This window comes from Entelurus aequoreus, linkage group LG16, assembly GCF_033978785.1.
Source record: "Entelurus aequoreus isolate RoL-2023_Sb linkage group LG16, RoL_Eaeq_v1.1, whole genome shotgun sequence".
NCBI classification, from domain to species: Eukaryota; Metazoa; Chordata; class Actinopteri; order Syngnathiformes; family Syngnathidae; genus Entelurus; species Entelurus aequoreus.
Window position 1 is genome coordinate 8,459,252 of NC_084746.1, and position 21,409 is coordinate 8,480,660.

At 39.4% G+C, this 21,409-nt stretch overlaps 1 pseudogene; it reads right to left on the reverse strand.

Moving 5' to 3' along the window:
• LOC133631439 (dynein axonemal heavy chain 11-like) overlaps nt 1-21,409 on the reverse strand; it is a 184,463-nt pseudogene that overhangs the window by 84,278 nt on the left and 78,776 nt on the right.

Sequence of the window (21,409 nt, forward strand, 5' to 3'; positions counted from 1 at the left end):
TGTAGCACATAAAAACACTTCTTCCGTAATTGGGGTTAGAATGATCCTTACTGCGCATGTCTTTGATGTCAGATACACTTTGGTGGTGGAGAAGGGACTACATTTAATAGTCTCAGAATGAAGCGACTGTCTTGCTGTTGTCTCCCACATTCAACATGTGTGGAAGTAGCGTTATGTACTGTTGAGTTTGTTGCTTTAAAACCAGACTAGCAAAAACAAAAGCATGGTCTGGAATGTCATGTAATGACGTAACAATAAAACAAGCGATCCAGTTGTCCTCTTAACGAGCTGTTTCATTCACGCCATTACAACTACTCCAAGTGCTAGCTGCTAGCCTCAGACACATACACAGAATGTCGTAACATAAAGCGTGGCCGCAACCCGTGCATAATTACAACATAAAAAGCACAGACAGCTCCATTTCAAAAAGGGAGGTAAAACAAAAGTAGTGAACAGAAGGGAAACAATGATAAATACCGTGATAAGCAGAAATGCACAAACCATGTTGGCTCACAGTGAAAGTCACTGCTTAGTCAGCACCTGCACCGTTCTGTTTAGGTTAGATTTTGCGCATGTCAAAGTAAAGTATTCTGATTTAAGGTGTGATGCATAAACATTCACATCATTTTTTTCAGGGTCCATGTACACGGTAACATTCCAATGCGAATGATGATCAGATGAAATACTGTTGTCCATTGATTCTTATGGCGAAATCCGCTTCACTATACAAACTTTTCAGTGGGTGAACCATGTTGAAGAACCAATTAAGTTTGTAGATGGAGGTTAGAGTGTTTGTTTTATTATAATTGTAGTTTGCAGAATGTGTTAAGATTGTGCTTACAGCTGGACTGAAGTTAACGTGGAACAGGCCTGTGTTGGTGTCAAGCGTCAGCAGGGGGTCTTTTAGGTGTCTTTGACAGACTTCCTCCAGACCTTCAGTCCACCCTGAGAGAAGCTCCTGGTCCTGCTGTGCCAAGTTTTCTAGAAGACGCTCACACTTCCGAAAGGTGGCGTCGGCCTCAGTGCCACCCAGAGGCCTGAAAGGGAAAGACAGAATGAAGGTTTGCTGGGATCTTTCCTTCAGTGTTGGTACAAGCTAAAAGGTGCCGGAGTCCTTACATTTGAGACAGGTTGCTCCTGATGGTCACGATGCGACTCTGAAGCTCCTGTGACCATTTTAGCCTCCCGGCCACCGGGGGCATATTTTTCCCCAAACACACACTTCCTGACTGCAGCAGAAACCACATTTCCATCAATAATCACTTAAAAAGTCACATTAACACTTTTATATGAGGGTTGCTGGACATGCTGGATAACAAATTACACCTTGAAAGCACCACATTATTCCATTTCTCAACATTGTGAAATTCAGAGGCCTCTAGTATCGATGCTGGAATGTAGATGTTTTAAAAATACTTTAAGTGTTTTGTGTCTATTTGCTAATGCTAATGAACTGGGTGTGCCCCAACAAATACTTGCTATGGTGCAATTTATTTACTTTTCACATGTACTGTACACTGTATCATTGTCCAACGTACAGTAGTAGATGTGATGTATCACACACAACTACATGAATTACGTGTGAAAGCTGAAATGCTGACAGGATGTAGAATGACTGTTGGAATCGTTTGAATGTTGAAGAGCTGACGCCAACCTGAAAAAATGTGGGATTTGGAGAGATGTGAATACTGCTCAATCATTTTCAATGGGAGGAAATTCCTGGTAATTCTAGGTAATCGGGGAATTTTCGGTACCAGCAAACATGCTGGCTTGAATGTCCAGGGTGAGTGGAGTGTGTGGATGTTGGAACAGTTCAAATCAGATGAGAAATGTGGGATATGCAGTCCATTGTATATTTCCCATTCATTGTCAATTGGGAGAAAATTCTGGGAAATTCCGGGAAAATATGTTTTACGTGTGACATATCTGAAGAGTGGTGTTTGTGGATGGTTGAAAGGTTGGAATGGGGTTGAAAAATGGTTACAAATGTTGAGAATTTAGGGCATTGGAGAACTATGAATACGTCTGTTTATTTGAATGGGAATTTCCTGGAACATTTGGGAATTTCGCGGTATTTTGAAAATATTGATCTTGGCACAATTGTCCTACATTATATGGATGGGTTGGTGTTGGAATTTTTCGAATCGCCTGAACTTGGAATGGTTATTTAGGAATTCCTGGAATTTCGGAAAAAAACAAGAATTTGTACGCAAAGAAAAAAATAATGTTTTTTGTCCCAACTAAGAGGAATGTTTTGAAAGTGCAATGGTCAAAAACGGCTGAAAAATGTGGACTGTAAAACTTTCCAGCAAGAGGTGAAAATAGAGCTTTGGGAAACCGGAAATTCTGGGAATTGTTTTGAACTGAGTGGTAGTTTGATTGTCCAGACTGAGTGGAAGGTGTTGAAAGTGGAACGCTTCCAATCAGATGAGAAATGTGGGATATGCAGTCCATTGTATGTTTCCCATTCATTGTCAATTGGGAAAAAATTCCGGGAAATTCCAGGAAAACATGTTTTACGTTTGACATATCTGAAGAGTAGTGTGTGTGGATGGTTGGAAGGTTGGAATGGGGTTGAAAAGTGATTAAAAATGTTGAGAATTTAGGGCATTGGAGAACTATGAATACGTCCGTTCATTTCGATGGGAATTTCCTGGAACATTTGGAAATTTCGCGGAAACCAGGTATTTTTTGAAAATATTGATCTTGGCACAATTGTCCTACATTATATGGATGGGTTGGTGTTGGAATTTTTCGAATCGCCTGAACTTGGAATGGTTATTTAGGAATTCCTGGAATTTCGGAAAAAAACAAGAATTTGTACGCAAAGAAAAAAATAATGTTTTTTGTCCCAACTAAGAGGAATGTTTTGAAAGTGCAATGGTCAAAAACGGCTGAAAAATGTGGACTGTAAAACTTTCCAGCAAGAGGTGAAAATAGAGCTTTGGGAAACCGGGAATTCTGGGAATTGTTTTGAACTGAGTGGTAGTTTGATTGTCCAGACTGAGTGGAAGGTGTTGAAAGTGGAACGCTTCCAATCAGTTGAGAAATGTGGGATATGCAGTCCATTGTATGTTTCCCATTCATTGTCAATTGGGAGAAAATTCCGGGAAATTCCAGGAAAACATGTTTTACGTGTGACATATCTGAAGAGTGGTGTTTGTGGATGGTTGAAAGGTTGGAATGGGGTTGAAAAGTGATTAAAAATGTTGAGAATTTAGGGCATTGGAGAACTATGAATACGTCCGTTCATTTCGATGGGAATTTCCTGGAACATTTGGAAATTTCGCGGAAACCAGGTATTTTTTGAAAATATTGATCTTGGCACAATTGTCCTACATTATATGAATGGGTTGGTGTTGGAATTTTTCGAATCGCCTGAACTTAGAATGGTTATTTAAGAATTCCTGGAATTTTGGAAAAAAACAGGAATTTGTACGCAAAGAAAAATTATAATTTTTTTTTCCCAACTAAGAGGAATGTTTTGAAAGTGCAATGGTCAAAAACGGCTTAAAAATGTGGACTGTAAAACTTTCCAGCAAGAGGTGAAAATAGAAATTCTGGGAATTGTTTTGAACTTAGTGGTAGTTTGATTGTCCAGGGTGAGTGGAAGGTGTTGTATATTTCATTGTATATTTCGCATTCATTGTCAATTGGGAGAAAATTCCGGGAAAACATGTTTTACATGTGACATATCTGAAGAGTAGTGTGTGTGGATGGTTGAAAAATGGTTACAAATGTTGAGAATTTAGGGCATTTGAGAACTATGAATACGTCCGTTCATTTGAATGGGAATTTCCTGGAACGTTTGGGAATATCGTGAAAACCGGGTATTTTTGGAAAATATTGATCCTAGCACAATTGTCCTACATTATATGAATGGGTTGCTGTTGGAATTTTTCGAATCGGTTGGAAAATGTTGACGTAGTAACAGTCTGAACTCAGAATGGTTATTTCGGAATTCCTGGAATTTCAGAAAAAAACAAGAATTTGTACACAAAGAAAAATTATGATTGTTTTGTCCCAACTAAGAGGAATGTTTTGAAAGTGCAATGGTCAAAAACGGCTGAAAAATGTGGCCAATTCATTTTTAATGGGAACATTTTCCAGTAACAGGTGAAAATAGAGCTTCGGAAAACTGGAAATTCCTGGAATTGTTTTGAACTTAGTGGTAGTTTGATTGTCCAGACTGAGTGGAAGGTGTTGAAAGTGGAACGCTTCCAATCAGATGAGAAATGTGGGATATGCAGTCCATTGTATATTTCCCATTCATTGTCAATTGGGAGAAAATTCCGGGAAATTCCAGGAAAACATGTTTTACGTTTGACATATCTGAAGAGTAGTGTGTGTGGATGGTTGGAATGGGGTTGAAAAGTGATTAAAAATGTTGAGAATTTAGGGCATTGGAGAACTATGAATACGTCCGTTCATTTCGATGGGAATTTCCTGGAACATTTGGGAATTTCGCGGAAACCAGGTATTTTTTGAAAATATTGATCTTGGCACAATTGTCCTACATTATATGAATGGGTTGGTGTTGGAATTTTTTGAATCGCCTGAACTTAGAATGGTTATTTAGGAATTCCTGGAATTTTGGAAAAAAACAAGAATTTGTACGCAAAGAAAAATTATAATTTTTTTGTCCCAACTAAGAGGAATGTTTTGAAAGTGCAACGGTCAATAACGGCTTAAAAATGTGGACTGTAAAACTTTCCAGCAAGAGGTGAAAACAGAAATTCTGGGAATTGTTTTGAACTTAGTGGTAGTTTGATTGTCCAGGGTGAGTGGAAGGTGTTGTATATTTCATTGTATATTTCCCATTCATTGTCAATTGGGAGAAAATTCCGGGAAAACATGTTTTACGTGTGACATATCTGAAGAGTAGTGTGTGTGGATGGTTGAAAAATGGTTACAAATGTTGAGAATTTAGGGCATTTGAGAACTATGAATACGTCCGTTCATTTGAATGGGAATTTCCTGGAACGTTTGGGAATATCGTGAAAACCGGGTATTTTTGGAAAATATTGATCCTAGCACAATTGTCCTACATTATATGAATGGGTTGCTGTTGGAATTTTTCGAATCGGTTGGAAAATGTTGACGTAGTAACAGTCTGAACTCAGAATGGTTATTTCGGAATTCCTGGAATTTCAGAAAAAAACAAGAATTTGTACACAAAGAAAAATTATGATTGTTTTGTCCCAACTAAGAGGAATGTTTTGAAAGTGCAATGGTCAAAAACGGCTGAAAAATGTGGCCAATTCATTTTTAATGGGAACATTTTCCAGTAACAGGTGAAAATAGAGCTTCGGAAAACTGGAAATTCCTGGAATTGTTTTGAACTTAGTGGTAGTTTGATTGTCCAGGGTGAGTGGAAGGTGTTGAAAGTGGAATGGTTCCAATCGGTTGAGAAATGTTAGGGAATTGTACAAGTTCCAAAAATTACCAACTCATTTTTAATGGGAAACATTTCCCGGAAGAGCAGGCATTCTGGGTAATCTGGGTTATTTAAAACAAAATATGTTTTGTTGAGCACACGATTCCCGGTTCCGATCAAGTGAAAAGAATAGAAGAAATGTAGAAGAATAGAATCACATTGATAAATATTTGCTGTAAATCAGGGGTGTCAAACTCATTTTAAATGGGGGGCCACATGGAGAAAAATCTACTCCCAAGTGGGCCGGACCGGTAAAATCACGGCACGATAACTTAAAAATAAAGACAACTTCAGTGAACAATGGGAGACCGGGCTTTCTGCTCCGCTGCTCCTAGTCTGTGGAACACTCTCCCTGACCACCTGAGGGCACCACAGACTGTGGATGCTTTTAAAAAAGGCTTAAAAACCCTTCTTTTTAAAAAAGCCTTTTTTTTTTTTTTTTTTTAGATATATGCATACTAGTTTTAGCTATTTGGCTGTTCTAGTTTTTATTTATTTTTTATTATCTTTTTATTTTCTCTAATTTATTTATTTATTTTATTTTATTTTTTTAAAACACTGTAGCACTTTGAGGTTGTTTACTCTATGTAAGGTGCTTTTTACAAATAAAATCTATTATTATTATTATTATTAAAAAAATAATATAAAAACCTAATTACAGGATGTTATTTATGTAGTTTGCTTACATCGTGTGGTATATTTTTTTTTTTTTTTTTTACATATGTAGCATAATCTAGAAAGACACAAATAATTGCTATTGTGACATCTAGTGGACACAATTAAAACAGCAGTTTCTTTCATTCAAAAATTTCGGCTCATTTTTATACTTAGTAAACTCATCCCGCGGGCCGGATAAAACCTGTTCACGGGCCTGATCCGGCCCACGGGCCTTACGTTTGACACCCCTGCTGTAAATGCTTAGACTTTCCCACAACAACGTGGGTCGGACTCCAAGTTGAATGACTTGGTAGAAACACAGAGACCCAGTCTAAGTTCATCGTGTTCTTCATGGTGGTTCAGAAACTGCACCAATTTTTTCCCCTCAGAGTTTTCAACTAACTTGAAGGATTATTTGTGACATTTTCCTTTTTCAGAATGTGCTTGTGGAGAGGGAGTGTGATCAGCGCGCTTGCAGGAGTAAAAAATGTCGCCGCCTCTGTCCGTGGTGCTGAAAACAGAGCGCCATCAGACGGGGGCGTGGCATGTGCTGACGGCGAGACACAGGTGGTACGTGTTAATCTAATCATCTGTTGTCTTTAACAGTGAGCGGCCGGGTGCAGGAGGAGGATTGGTGAGACTGAAAAGTCTGGAGAAAACTTTGTTGAAAAAACATATGAGCATTAAAGGCCTACTGAAAGCCACTACTACCGACCACGCAGTCTGATAGTTTATATACCAATGATGAAATCTTAACATTATAACACATGCCAATATGGCCGGGTTAACTTATAAAGTGACATTTTAAATTTGCCGCTAAACTTCCGGTTCGAAACGCCTCTGAGGATGACGTATGCGCGTGACGTAGCCCGGGGAACACGGGTATGCCTTCCACATTGAAGCCAATACGAAAAAGCTCTGTTTTCATTTCATAATTCCACAGTATTCTGGACATCTGTGTTCGTGAATCTGTTTCAATCATGTTCATTGCATTATGGAGAAGGAAGCCGAGCAAGCAAAGAAGAAAGTTGTCGGTGCGAAATGGACGTATTTTTCGAACGTAGTCAGCCACAACAGTACACAGCCGGCGCTTCTTTGTTTACATTCCCGAAAGATGCAGTCAAGATGGAAGAACTCGGATAAAAGAGACTCTAACCAGGAGGACTTTTGACTTCGATACACAGACGCCTGTAGAGAACTGGGACAACACAGACTCTTACCAGGATTACTTTGATTTGGATGACAAAGACGCAGACGTGCTACTGTGAGTATGCAGCTTTGGCTTTTTTTTGCGTATGTACGTAACTTTTTTAAAATATATAAGCTTTATGAACCTTGGGTTAGGTGAACGGTCTTTTGGGCTGAGTGATTGTGTGTGTTGATCAGGTGTTTGAATTGTATTGGCGTGTTCTATGGAGCTAGGAGCTAGCAGAGGAGCTAGGAGCTAGCATAACACGTACCGTACCGTACGTGCGCGTCACGTACGTAACTTTTTAAAAATATATAAGCTTTATGAACCTTGGGTTAGGTGAACGGTCTTTTGGGCTGAGTGATTGTGTGTGTTGATCAGGTGTTTGAATTGTATTGGCGTGTTCTATGGAGCTAGGAGCTAGCAGAGGAGCTAGGAGCTAGCATAACACGTACCGTACCGTACGTGCGCGTCACGTACGTAACTTTTTAAAAATATATAAGCTTTATGAACCTTGGGTTAGGTGAACGGTCTTTTGGGCTGAGTGATTGTGTGTGTTGATCAGGTGTTTGAATTGTATTGGCGTGTTCTATGGAGCTAGGAGCTAGCAGAGGAGCTAGGAGCTAGCATAACAAACACGCAGGTGTTTCTTTGCAGGATTAATTTGTGGCATATTAAATATAAGCCTGGTTGTGTTGTGGCTAATAGAGTATATATATGTCTTGTGTTTATTTACTGTTGTAGTCATTCCCAGCTGAATATCAGGTCACCCCCGGCTCTCACAGCATCTTCCCTATCTGAATAGCTTCAACTCCCCACTAGTCCTTCACTTGCACTTTACTCATCCACAAATCTTTCATCCTCGCTCAAATTAATGGGGAAATTGTCGCTTTCTCGGTCCGAATCTCTCTCACTTCATGCGGCCATCATTGTAAACAATAGGGAACTTTGTGTATATGTTCAACTGACTACGTCACGCTACTTCCGGTAGGGGCAAGCCTTTTTTTTATCAGATACCAAAAGTTGCAATCTTTATCGTCGTTGTTCTATACTAAATCCTTTCAGCAAAAATATGGCAATATCGCGAAATGATCAAGTATGACACATAGAATAGATCTGCTATCCCCGTTTAAATTAAAAAAATTCATTTCAGTAGGCCTTTAAAAATCTTGTTAAACCTGCACGCTGGACTCCTGTGCCGCGTCTGACAGTGGGACTGCGAGGAAGCGACGTCCACAGTGCTTGTTACATTTGGGGCCGAAGTAAAACAAAAGAAAACAAACTGAAGTTGTCATAGTTGTATTTTTAGGTTATCGTGCCATGGTTTTGACCCGTCTGGCCCACGTGGGAATAGATTTTCCTGAAGTAAAAGGACTTTGACACTCCCGGCTGCATTGTTAATCATCTCAATTGATCAGTTAGTCAATATTTACACTGCACGGAAGGGGTGAAGATGAGTGTTCTTGTCTCACATAAGGGTGGTACATGTGGTACAAGTTCCAGTTAGTCCTCACCTCATCCCTGTGTTGATAAAGTAGAAGGTGCAGGTGGTCTACTTCCTGCTTGAACATGTCCAGGAGCACGCTGTCATTAGCAGAGAAGAGCTGATGGATCCTGGGTCTCTCCAGCAAGTTGCCACAAAGCTGTAGCAGCTAGATGGCACACAAGGTTGTTGTTTCAGCCAACAAGGTTATAAAAGCTGTAGCAGCTAGATGGCACACAAGGTTGTTGTTTCAGCCAACAAGGTTATAAAAGCTGTAGCAGCTAGATGGCACACAAGGTTGTTGTTCCAGCAAAGCAGGGTTAAAAAAAAGAAGGTCTTCACAACATACCTTCATAGTAGACTTGAGGTTGTTTGAGTTGTGAAAGGCCAGATTTAGGAGCGTTCCCAGCCTCTGGTCAAAGTCTCTGTTCTGTTCCATAAAACGCTTGTGTTGATGCACAAATACCTGAACACAAAATAACAATGGCATAATAATGATTATGTTCATTCAACCACTAGATTTTGATGTCACTAATTAGGGTTATGGAGCACTTGAAGCAGCGCTTAGTGGAAATCACAGGTGAAACTCTTGCAGCTAACTGGGGCCGTACTTATCAAGCTTCTTAGAGTGCCATTTTACACTTAAGTCCTGAGAATTTGCGAAATTTAGTCCTACTTTCAAACTTAAGAATAAAAGCTTTTTATCAACGTTCTTAAGTCTAAGAATCACTCCTACTCTCCACGATATTTAAGAGACCTTCAGAGGTGTCTTAAGTGGTTAGGAGTTGCCAGCAGGGGATGGCACTGAGGCGAGAGAGACGTGCGCGAACGTTCAGGGAACGGAACAATGTTTTGTTTTTTTTTGATGACGAGCAGCCGATCAAACGGTATCGTTTAGACAGAGCGGATATTATTTTTGTCACAGATTTAATACTTTTCGATTCTTTGTTGATTTCTGCATGTGTCTGCAGTGGGCTAGTATATATAGAGCCACCCACACCAGTTTCAAATTAGTTGCCTAATTAATGAATTGGAAAGAAAATGTTATGACAGTAGCGTATGTGTGTGGCCGTGAGGTGAGTGACGTCAGTGAGTGTGTGGGCGATAGAAGAGAGGGAGCGGTAGCGTGAGTGCCGGCGGGGACTAGTTTGTTTTGTATTATTTTGTAGTTTATTGTCAAAATATACACTCCCATTGTCCACTTAAATATTTCCAAGATATTTCTTTATTCTTAGACAACGGATTCCCTTCCGTGATTGGTCATTTCTATGGACACAGAAATGACGTCACCTAAAATTCCGTTTACGGCACATAGTAATGTCGTAATTCAGCTCTGAGTGTGACACTTAAGATTCAGTCCTACACTTCGCTGAAAGTGTGAGTAAGACGCTTGATAACTAACTTTTAAGTGCAGCTTTCAGCCAAGAATTTATTTACTCTTAAGTCAACTCTTAGCAGACTTCTTAGGAGTAATTCTAAGAAGCTTGATAAGTACGGCCCCTGATATTCTGACATAGTGCAGGTTGTGTTTGTCTTGTGAGCAATTCATTAGCTTTGAGAACTGCTCCGTTTGCAATTAATTACTGATCAGTGCATCCCTGAATAAATCCCTGTGCAAAATAACAAAGTCCTCACATGGTCGCTGTAGTCCAAAGGATCATATTTGCTCTCTCTGAGCGCTCGCCAGCCGTCATGAAACTCCTCAGTCATCCTGAAGACCATCTCGCTGAGGACCTTGCCTCTGGATCCACCAACTTCTATTTTCTCCAACTTCAGAAAGTCCAGCGCTGCAGCAAACACTTCCTGTTGGTGGAAGAGAAACACTCATTTTCAGCTAGAGAGGTCGTGTAAATTGCTTAGAAATACTTCTATTCACTGGCTACAACATTAAAGAAGATGAAATACAACAGTTTTATTTACATTTGATGTAGTTAAATGAGGTAATCAACATATTAGACAAGACACATAGCACTGATGACAACTTCAATAATACTCATAATGTTCCATAAATGTAGCTGTAATTAGAATCCATTATTGTCATTATAATGCAGATTGACCACAGACTAAACCTAACCAATAGGTGCTGCATTAACACATCATTTGACCAAATCTCATTCAAATCAACCTTTTCACACTAATGAGCAAGTCAAAACATTAAGAGTCCTTCTAATGGAGACAAGGTCTTCTCTGTTGTTGGCCACAAACTTTGGAATGTTCTGCCCCTCATGTCAGAATGGCTCCCACTCTTGAATGTTTTAAGTCTCGTATTAAAAGCCACTTTTATTCTTGGGCTTTTAAATCCACTTGTGGTCCTCTGTCTCCTTTATTATTCTATTTTATTGATTTGTTTTTTTATGTCTTATTCTATTTTATTGATGTATTTTATTGTTTTGTATTATATTGTTTTATTAAAGTATTTTATTATATTTTATTGATTTGATTGTTTTATTCAATTTTATTGATGTCTTTTGTTTTATTCTATGTTATTGATTTGATTTGATTGTTTTATTCAATGTTATTGATGTCTTTTGTTTTATTCTATTTGATGTATTTGTTTTTATTGTTTTATTCTATTTTATTGATGTCTTTTATTGTTTTATTCTATTTTATTGATTTGTTTTTATTGTTTTATTCAATTGTACTGATGTCTTTTGTTTTATTCTTTTTATTGATTTGTTTTTATCGTTTTATTCTATTGTATTGATATATTTTTTTTTATTCTATTTTATTGATTTGTTTTTATCGTTTTATTCTATTGTATTGATGTCTTTTATTGTTTTATTCTATATTATTGATTCGTTTTTATTGTTGTATTTTATTTCATTGATGTATTTTGTTTTATTCTATTTTATTGATATGTTTTTATTGTTTTATTGTATTTTATTGTTTTATTATTGTATTTTTTTTTTTTATTTGTTGTTTACTTGTTTTATTTTAAATGCTTGTAATTGATTTACTTGTTATTGTTTTTTATTACTCTGGAAACAGTTTTAAATAAAGGGGATTGGATAATGCTGATAACATTGGCACTCCTATCGTAGTTCTGGACCTAGAAACATGGGGGCGGCATGGCGTAGTGGGTAGAGCAGCCGTGCCAGAAACCTGAGGGTTGCAGGTTCTTGACATCCAAATTGCTGCCGTTGTGTCCTCGGGCAGAACACTTCACCCTTGCCCCCAGTGCCGCTCACACTGGTGAATGAATGATGAGCAGGATCGGAGCTCAAAAACAAGGAAAAAAGTAGGTAAGCCGCCAGTGCCATCTATAACGGAACCCACTTTGAGTGTGCTGAAGGTGCACCCCGGGAAAAGCCGCCACTAACTGCAAGCGTGTGCTGGAATGTTCCAGATGCAAGGGAATGCATGTATTGCAAGAAGTTTTTATGAAAAAAACGAATGTAATTTAAAAGAATGCCAGCATAAATAAATACATGTAATTTAATCAGCCTCTTAAGTCATCCAGCAGCTACAAAATGATAAAACGATATTGCTGAATAGACAATATGTCTGATATTTTTTAGATTTTTGACAGTCCATATATGTTGACAAGCATGAATAGGACAGAGCTCCTTTGTCGCAGCTATTTGTGTGTGTGGAGGGAGGTGTGGCCAGCGCTGCCGGTAGGAGCAAAGGTCACCGCCTCTGTCCATGGTGCTGAGGACAGAGCACCATCAGACGGGGGCGTGGCAGTGCTGATGGCGAGACACAGCTGGCAGGTGATTAGTTGTCTTTAACGGTAAGCGGCCGGGAGCAGGAGTGTCAAGACGTGGACTATGGGGTGCTTGTTTTCCCGAGATGCAAGTAAAGTTGGATCGGACATGGCGTGAAGGTAAGGACATCATTTTATTTTAACACTAACAAAAAGGTACAAAACTAAAGGCGCGCACAAAGGCGGAGAACAAACTTGACTAATGAAACAAAAACTAGCACTTGGGCAAAAAAACTATGAACATGAAACAAATAAACACTTACTGTGACAAGAATACAGACAAAACTCACTTGGCATGGAACTATGGTAGCATGGGTAAGATGGGCAGCAGAAGTCAAACAGAGTTAATGTCGCCAGGCTGACTTCCTGGCAACTATCGGCTTAAATAGTCTTGAACATGATTAATGACAGGTGTGTGAGTCCAAATGAATCAGGTGCGTGACATGAGGACAGGTGAAAACTAATGGGTTTCCTTGGAAACAAAACAAACAAGAGTGCACAAAGAGTCCAAAAACCAAACCGAAACAAAACATGATCACACAGACATGACAAGGAGGAGCGAGAGGATACGGACGTGGCTGAAAAGTCACGTTCTGGGGGAGAGAGACTTTTGATAAAACCTATGTACATTAAAAACCTTTGTTAAAAACTGCCCGCTTGGCTCTTGTGCCGTGTCTACAGTGCAACTGCCAGTTTGCACGCACTTCCTAGACGCAAATAAGCCACCGCAGAACAGTTTTAATCCTGATAAATCACATTGCGTGGACTTAATAGTTACATTTGCATGTTTTTGCATCCTCCCAGTAATGTGGGCATTCTGCATGTTTATGCATATGTTCTGCATAATCATAAAGACACGCTAAATGGATTGAACTCCTTATTTTGCACACAAACTTAGTACAAGTTTGCACATGTCCGCCCTGAGATGGGTAAGACTATAAAAATGGGAGCCATTACCTCCCTGCTTGGCACTCAGCATCAAGGCTTGAAATTGGGGGTTAAATCACCAAAAATGATTCCCGGTCGCGGCCACCGCTGCTGCTCACTGCTCCCCTCACCTCCCAGGGGGTGATCAAGGGTGATGGGTCAAATGCAGAGAATAATTTCGCCACACCTAGTGTGTGTGTGACTATCATTGGTACTTTAACTTTAACATGTTTTAATACATGCAAAACTTTAGTAGGTCAAGCCTTATATTTACAGATTATTTTATATCAACCAGTTTTGAAGTAATCACGGACCAGGGTGACAAAAACATGCAATTAAGTGATTAAAAAAAAAAGTTTTAAAGGCCTTCATCCACATTGTCAATGCGCGGAAATGGGCTCCAATTCTGTAGATGACATCACACCAAGAGGGGGCGGTGTATCGAGTCTGGGGGCGTTCCAAGAACTGTTATCTACCGATTACTCCAAAACTAATTGACATCATGGGAAATGACTGTAAGATTCATTTTCAGAAGCAAACGACACATTAGGAGAACTTGTTAGTAAAAATGTTGGTAATCCAGACACAACAGGTCCTTAAACATCACACTTTAGCTTCAAATATATGGCTTCATCTTGCATGTGGTAATCATTCATATTTCAGCAATTTGCCCACAACAATCTCTGGTGCTCCACTAGGTAGATCAGTGTTTTTCAACCTTTTTTGAGCCAAGGCACAGTTTTTTCATTGAAAGAATGCGGAGGCACAACACCAGCAGAAATCATTAAAAAATTAAACTCAGCAGCCGATATAGACAGTAAAAAGTCGTTGTCGCAATTGTTGGATATGACTCAAAGTAGGTGTACTGTCACCACCTGTCACATCACACCCTGACTTATTTGGACTTGTTTGCTGTTTTCCTGTGTGTAGTGTTTTACTTCTTGTCTTGCGCTCCTATTTTGGTGGCTTTTCCTGTTTTGTTGGTATTTTCCTGTAGCAGTTTCATGTCTTCCTTTGAGCGATATTTCCCACATCTACTTTGTATAAGCAATCGAGAATATTTCAGTGGTTTTTATCCTTCTTTGTGGGGACATTGTTGATTGTCATGTCATGTTCGGATGTGCTTTGTGGACGCCGTCTTTGCTCCACAGTAAGTCTTTGCTGTCGTCCAGCATTCTGTTTTTGTTGACTTTGTAGCCAGTTCAGTGTTAGTTTCATTCTGCATAGCCTTCCCTAAGCTTCAATGCCTTTTCTTAGGGGCACTCACCTTTTGTTTATTTTTGGTTTAAGCCTTAGACACCTTTTTACCTGCACACTGCCTCCCGCTGTTTCCGACATCTACAAAGCAATTAGCTACCTGCTGCCACCTACTGATATGGAAGAGTATAACGTGGCAAGTCTGCTGAGCTCTAGACAGCACCGACACTCAACAACAACACATCATTTGCAGACTATAATTACTGCTTTGCAAAAAATATTTTTAACCAAAATAGGTGAAATTACATCATCTCCGACGGCACACCAGACTGTATCTCACGGCACACTAGTGTGCCGCGGCACAGTGGTTGAAAAACACTGAGGTAGAGCCTGTGTACCACCACTGGTACTTGGCAACAGTTTGGGAATCAAACATTACAGCAAACTAGCCCAAAATATGATACTACAGTATATTTTTGATATGAATAAAAAGACCAATTGAATGAGATTTCACATTGTATGATGTAATTAACTTAAAGGCCTACTGAAACCCACTACTACCGACCACGCAGTCTGATAGTTTATATATCAATGATGAAATCTTAACATTATAACACATGCCAATACGGCCGGGTTAACTTATAAAGTGACATTTTAAATTTGCCGCTAAACTTCCGGTTCGAAACGCCTCTGAGGATGACATATGCGCGTGACGTAGACCGGGGAACACGGGTATGCCTTCCACATTGAAGCCAATACGAAAAAGCTCTGTTTTCATTTCATAATTCCACAGTATTCTGGACATCTGTGTTCGTGAATCTGTTTCAATCATGTTCATTGCATTATGGAGAAAGAAGCTGAGCAAGCAAAGAAGAAAGTTGTCGGTGCGAAATGGACGTATTTTTCGAACGTAGTCAGCAACAACAGTACACAGCCGGCACTTCTTTGTTTACAGTCCCGAAAGATGCAGTCAAGATGGAAGAACTCAGATAACAGAGACTCTAACCAGGAGGACTTTTGACTTCGATACACAGACGCCTGTAGAGAACTGGGACAACACAGACTCTTACCAGGATTACTTTGATTTGGATGACAAAGACGCAGACGTGCTACTGTGAGTATGCAGCTTTGGCTTCTAAACATTTGATCGCTTGACCGTATGTGCGCAACTTTTTTTTGCGTATGTACGTAACTTTTAAAAAATATATAAGCTTTATGAACCTTGGGTTAGGTGAATGGTCTTTTGGGCTGAGTGATTGTGTGTGTTGATCAGGTGTTTGAATTGTATTGGCGTGTTCTATGGAGCTAGGAGCTAGCATAGGAGCTAGGAGTTAGCATAACAAAGACGTAGGTGTTTTTATGCAGGATTAATTTGTGTCATATTAAATATAAGCCTGGTTGTGTTGTGGCTAATAGAGTAAATATATGTCTTGTGTTTATTTACTGTTTTAGTCATCCCCAGCTGAATATCAGGTACCGTGAGTATGCAGCCTTGGCTGCTAAACATTTGATAGCTTGACCGTACGTGCGCGTCACGTACGTAACTTTTTAAAAATATATGAGCTTTATGAACCTTGGGTTAGGTGAACTGTCTTTTGGGCTGAGTGATTGTGTGTGTTGATCAGGTGTTTGAATTGTATTGGCGTGTTCTATGGAGCTATGAGCTAGCATAGGAGCTAGGAGCTAGCATAACAAACACGCAGGTGTTTTTATGCAGGATTAATTTGTGGCATGTTAAATATAAGCCTGGTTGTGTTGTGGCTAATAGAGTATATATATGTCTTGTGTTTATTTACTGTTGTAGTCATTCCCAGCTGAATATCAGGTCACCCCCGGCTCTCACAGCATCTTCCCTATCTGAATAGCTTCAACTCCCCACTAGTCCTTCACTTGCACTTTACTCATCCACAAATCTTTCATCCTCGCTCAAATTAATGGGGAAATTGTCGCTTTCTCGGTCCGAATCTCTCTCACTTCATGCGGCCATCATTGTAAACAATAGGGAACTTTGCGTATATGTTCAACTGACTACGTCACGCTACTTCCGGTAGGGGCAAGCCTTTTTTTGATCAGATACCAAAAGTTGCAATCTTTATCGTCGTTGTTCTATACTAAATCCTTTCAGCAAAAATATGGCAATATCGCGAAATGATCAAGTATGACACATAGAATAGATCTGCTATCCCCGTTTAAATAAAAAAAAATCATTTCAGTAGGCCTTTAACAGGGTTGACTTTTAAATAAACCACTTATCCATTCAGGTATAAGGTCTTCCTGGTTGCCAAACAAAAGTGTAGAAATGTAGTCTCAATGTGTTTACCTCCATCATGAGCAGCCTCTCCAAGACGCGGTCTGAACGCCGGAACACCAGCGAGGCGGGAAAGTCCCAAAGCTTTATGGTCTGGTTGTGTTGAAAGTATCCCAGAATCTTCTGGCGGTGAACGTGGAACAGCTGCTTGAAGGTGTGCAGGACTGAGATGGTGATTTGGACTCTCTCCTGGCCCTCCTCCAGCTCCACCTTAAAGAGTTCTTCAGGGATCAGGTAGGCAAAGGCCTGCGAGGCAAAGACAAAGACACCTTCACCCTGAGCACAGCCATAGATTCTCATCATCGCTGTACCTTGTCCAGGATCAGGTTGCAGAACTCCTGGAGAAGGACGACCATGCGCTGAGCAGTGCAGTAGAACCGGGAGTGACTCCAGATCAGACAAAGGGAGTGGAAAAGTGGAGGCAGCAAAGTGTCCACCTGAGGGAAACTTCTCTCCTCCAGGTTGGTGATGAGCCTCCTCAAAGGACGCAGATGCAGATCAATATCCTCGGCTTCCAGCAGCGCTGAGACACACAAACCAAGGAGCAGTCATTCAATAAGGTCCTGGAATTAGTCAATTTAATGATCTAATAATCACCCTCATTGACTTTGAAAGAGATCTCTTGGAAGGAGGAGTAATAACTGCTCTTGACTCTCCTCAGGATCTCCATAATCTCTTTCACATCGTGACTTTGGATCTGAAAACAACAACATGTTTTGGCTTTAGGTGGGCTTCTTGTGTCCAAACAACCATACTTTCACCAACAGGAGACTGTATCTTCCTAGAACATAGTTTTTTGGGGGGGTCTAGAGATTTGCAACAGGTGGCATCAAACCACTTCTCACTAGATCTGGGCGATATATGGAATAAACTGGATATATGGCGGGCTTGTCTCTGTGCGATGTAGAAAATGACTATATGGTGATATTGGAGTATACGTTCTCACGCAGTTGCTTTTAGCTGCAGGCATTACACTACAGGCTCTTCTCACTCTTTCTTGTCTATCCTTCTCACAGAGACATAAAACAAGCGCACCTTCTTACATACGTCGAATACTGTCACGTGTGCAACGTCATACGCCCTCGCGGAGCAGAGAGGCAGCGGTATAGGTAACGTTAGCTGTGGTGCAAGTGGTAATACGAGAGAAAGAAGGTGCGAATCTGGTAACAAATGAAGGAATAATAACTAATTCCCAAGAAAAACAGCAGGGGGTCCATCGTCTGGCGGTGGTTTGGCTTCAAGCGGGAAGATGTCGAACAGACAACCGTAATTTGGCAAGTGTGGCGCAAAAGCGTTGCTACAAAAAGTAGCATTACTGGTCATTTGTAGCATCATTTGAAAAGTCACCCGCTGGAGAATGAAGAGTGCTTGAAACTCCGCATGTCAACATCTCCGTTCGGTGCCACACCAACAAAATGCCCGAGCAACCATTTCCACATCAACACCGTATGAAACAAACAGTCAACAACAGAAGGAGATAACGTCCGCATAGTGAAGGACATACACTATTTGATTTCCTATTATGCAGCTCATTTATATTTGACACTTATTGAAATATCTTGTGTGACATCATGCACAAAAGTGCACTTTATTTGTTTTAAACTATTGTAGTGGCGTTCTGTACAAAAAGTGCACTTTAATTTAGTGTTGTTTTGATATGTCATCTTAGTGACATCATGCACAAAAGTGCACTAATAGCTTGTTTTAAAATGTCTCTGACAATCTTGCACTTTCTGTTTTGGAAATGACATGAATGTTTGTGCCACTGCTTAATAACTGTTTAATAAATACACTTTTAGTTGTGATTTCCCTCTCTGCATGAAAGTTTAAAAGTAGCATATATTAATGCAGTATGAAGAAGAATGTTTTAATGTAGACACATAGAATCATCATACTGCTGTGATTATATGCATCAAGTGTTCATTCAAGGCTAAGGCAAAATATCCACATATATATCCTGTATCATGACATGGACTAAACATATCCACATATATATGGTGTATCGTGACATGGCCTAAACATATCCACATATATATGGTGTATCGTGACATGGACTAAACATATCCACATATATATGGTGTATCGTGACATGGCCTAAACATATCCACATATATATGGTGTATCGTGACATGGCCTAAACATATCCACATATATATGGTGTATCGTCACATGGACTAAACATATCCACATACATATGGTGTATCGTGACATGGACTAAACATATCCACATATATATGGTGTATCGTGACATGGACTAAACATATCCACATATATATGGTGTATCGTGACATGGCCTAAACATATCCACATATATATGGTGTATCGTGACATGGACTAAACATATCCACATATATATGGTGTATCGTGACATGGCCTAAACATATCCACATATATATGGTGTATCGTGACATGGCATAAACATATCCACATATATATGGTGTATCGTCACATGGACTAAACATATCCACATACATATGGTGTATCGTGACATGGACTAAACATATCCACATATATATGGTGTATCGTGACATGGACTAAACATATCCACATATATATGGTGTATCGTGACATGGCCTAAACATATCCACATATATATGGTGTATCGTGACATGGACTAAACATATCCACATATATATGGTGTATCGTGACATGGCCTAAACATATCCACATATATATGGTGTATCGGGACATGGACTAAACATATCCACATATATATGGTGTATCGTGACATGGCCTAAACATATCCAGATATATATGGTGTATCGTGACATGGACTAAACATATCCACATATATATGGTGTATCGTGACATGGACTAAACATATCCACATATATATGGTGTATTGTGACATGGACTAAACATATCCACATATATATGGTGTATCGTGACATGGACTAAACATATCCACATATATATGGTGTATCGTGACATGGACTAAACACATCCACATATATATGGTGTATCGTGACATGGACTAAACATACCCACATATATACGGTGTATCGTGACATGGACTAAACATATCCACATATATATGGTGTATCGTGACATGGACTAAACATATCCACATATATATGGTGTATCGTGACATGGACTAAACATATCCACATACATATGGTATATCGTGACATGGCCTAAACATATCCAGATATATATGGTGTATCGTGACATGGACTAAACATATCCACATATATATGGTGTATCGTGACATGGACTAAACATATCCACATATATATGGTGTATCGTGACATGGACTAAACATATCCACATACATATGGTGTATCGTGACATGGCCTAAACATATCCAGATATATATGGTGTATCGTGACATGGCCTAAACATATCCAGATATATATGGTGTATCGTGACATGGACTAAACATATCCACATATATATGGTGTATCGTGACATGGACTAAACATATCCACATATATATGGTGTATCGTGACATGGACTAAACATATCCACATATATATGGTGTATCATGACATGGACTAAACATATCCACATATATATGGTGTATCGTGACATGGACTAAACATATCCACATATATATGGTGTATCGTGACATGGACTAAACATATCCACATATATATGGTGTATCGTGACATGGACTAAACATATCCACATATATATGGTGTATCATGACATGGACTAAACATATCCACATATATAAGGTGTATCGTGACATGGACTAAACATATCCACATATATATGGTGTATCGGGACATGGCCTAAACATATCCACATATGTATGGTGTATCGTGACATGGACTAAACATATCCACATATGTATGGTGTATCGTGACATGGACTAAACATATCCACATATATATGGTGTATCGTGACATGGACTAAACATATCCACATATATATGGTGTATCGTGACATGGACTAAACATATCCACATATATATGGTGTATCGTGACATGGCCTAAACATATCCACATATATATGGTGTATCGTGACATGGACTAAACATATCCACATATATATGGTGTATCGTGACATGGACTAAACATATCCACATATATATGGTGTATCGTGACATGGACTAAACATATCCACATATATATGGTGTATCGTGACATGGACTAAACATATCCACATATACAGGTATATGGTGTATCGTGACATGGACTAAACATATCCACATATATATGGTGTATCGTGACATGGCCTAAACATATCCACATATATATGGTGTATCGTGACATGGACTAAACATATCCACATATATATGGTGTATCGTGACATGGACTAAACATATCCACATATATATGGTGTATCGTGACATGGACTAAACATATCCACATATATATGGTGTATCGTGACACGGACTAAAAATATCCACATATATATGGTGTATCGTGACATGGACTAAACATATCCACATATATATGGTGTATCGTGAGATGGCCTAAACATATCCACATATATATGGTGTATCGTGACATGGACTAAACATATCCACATATATATGGTGTATCGTGACATGGCCTAAA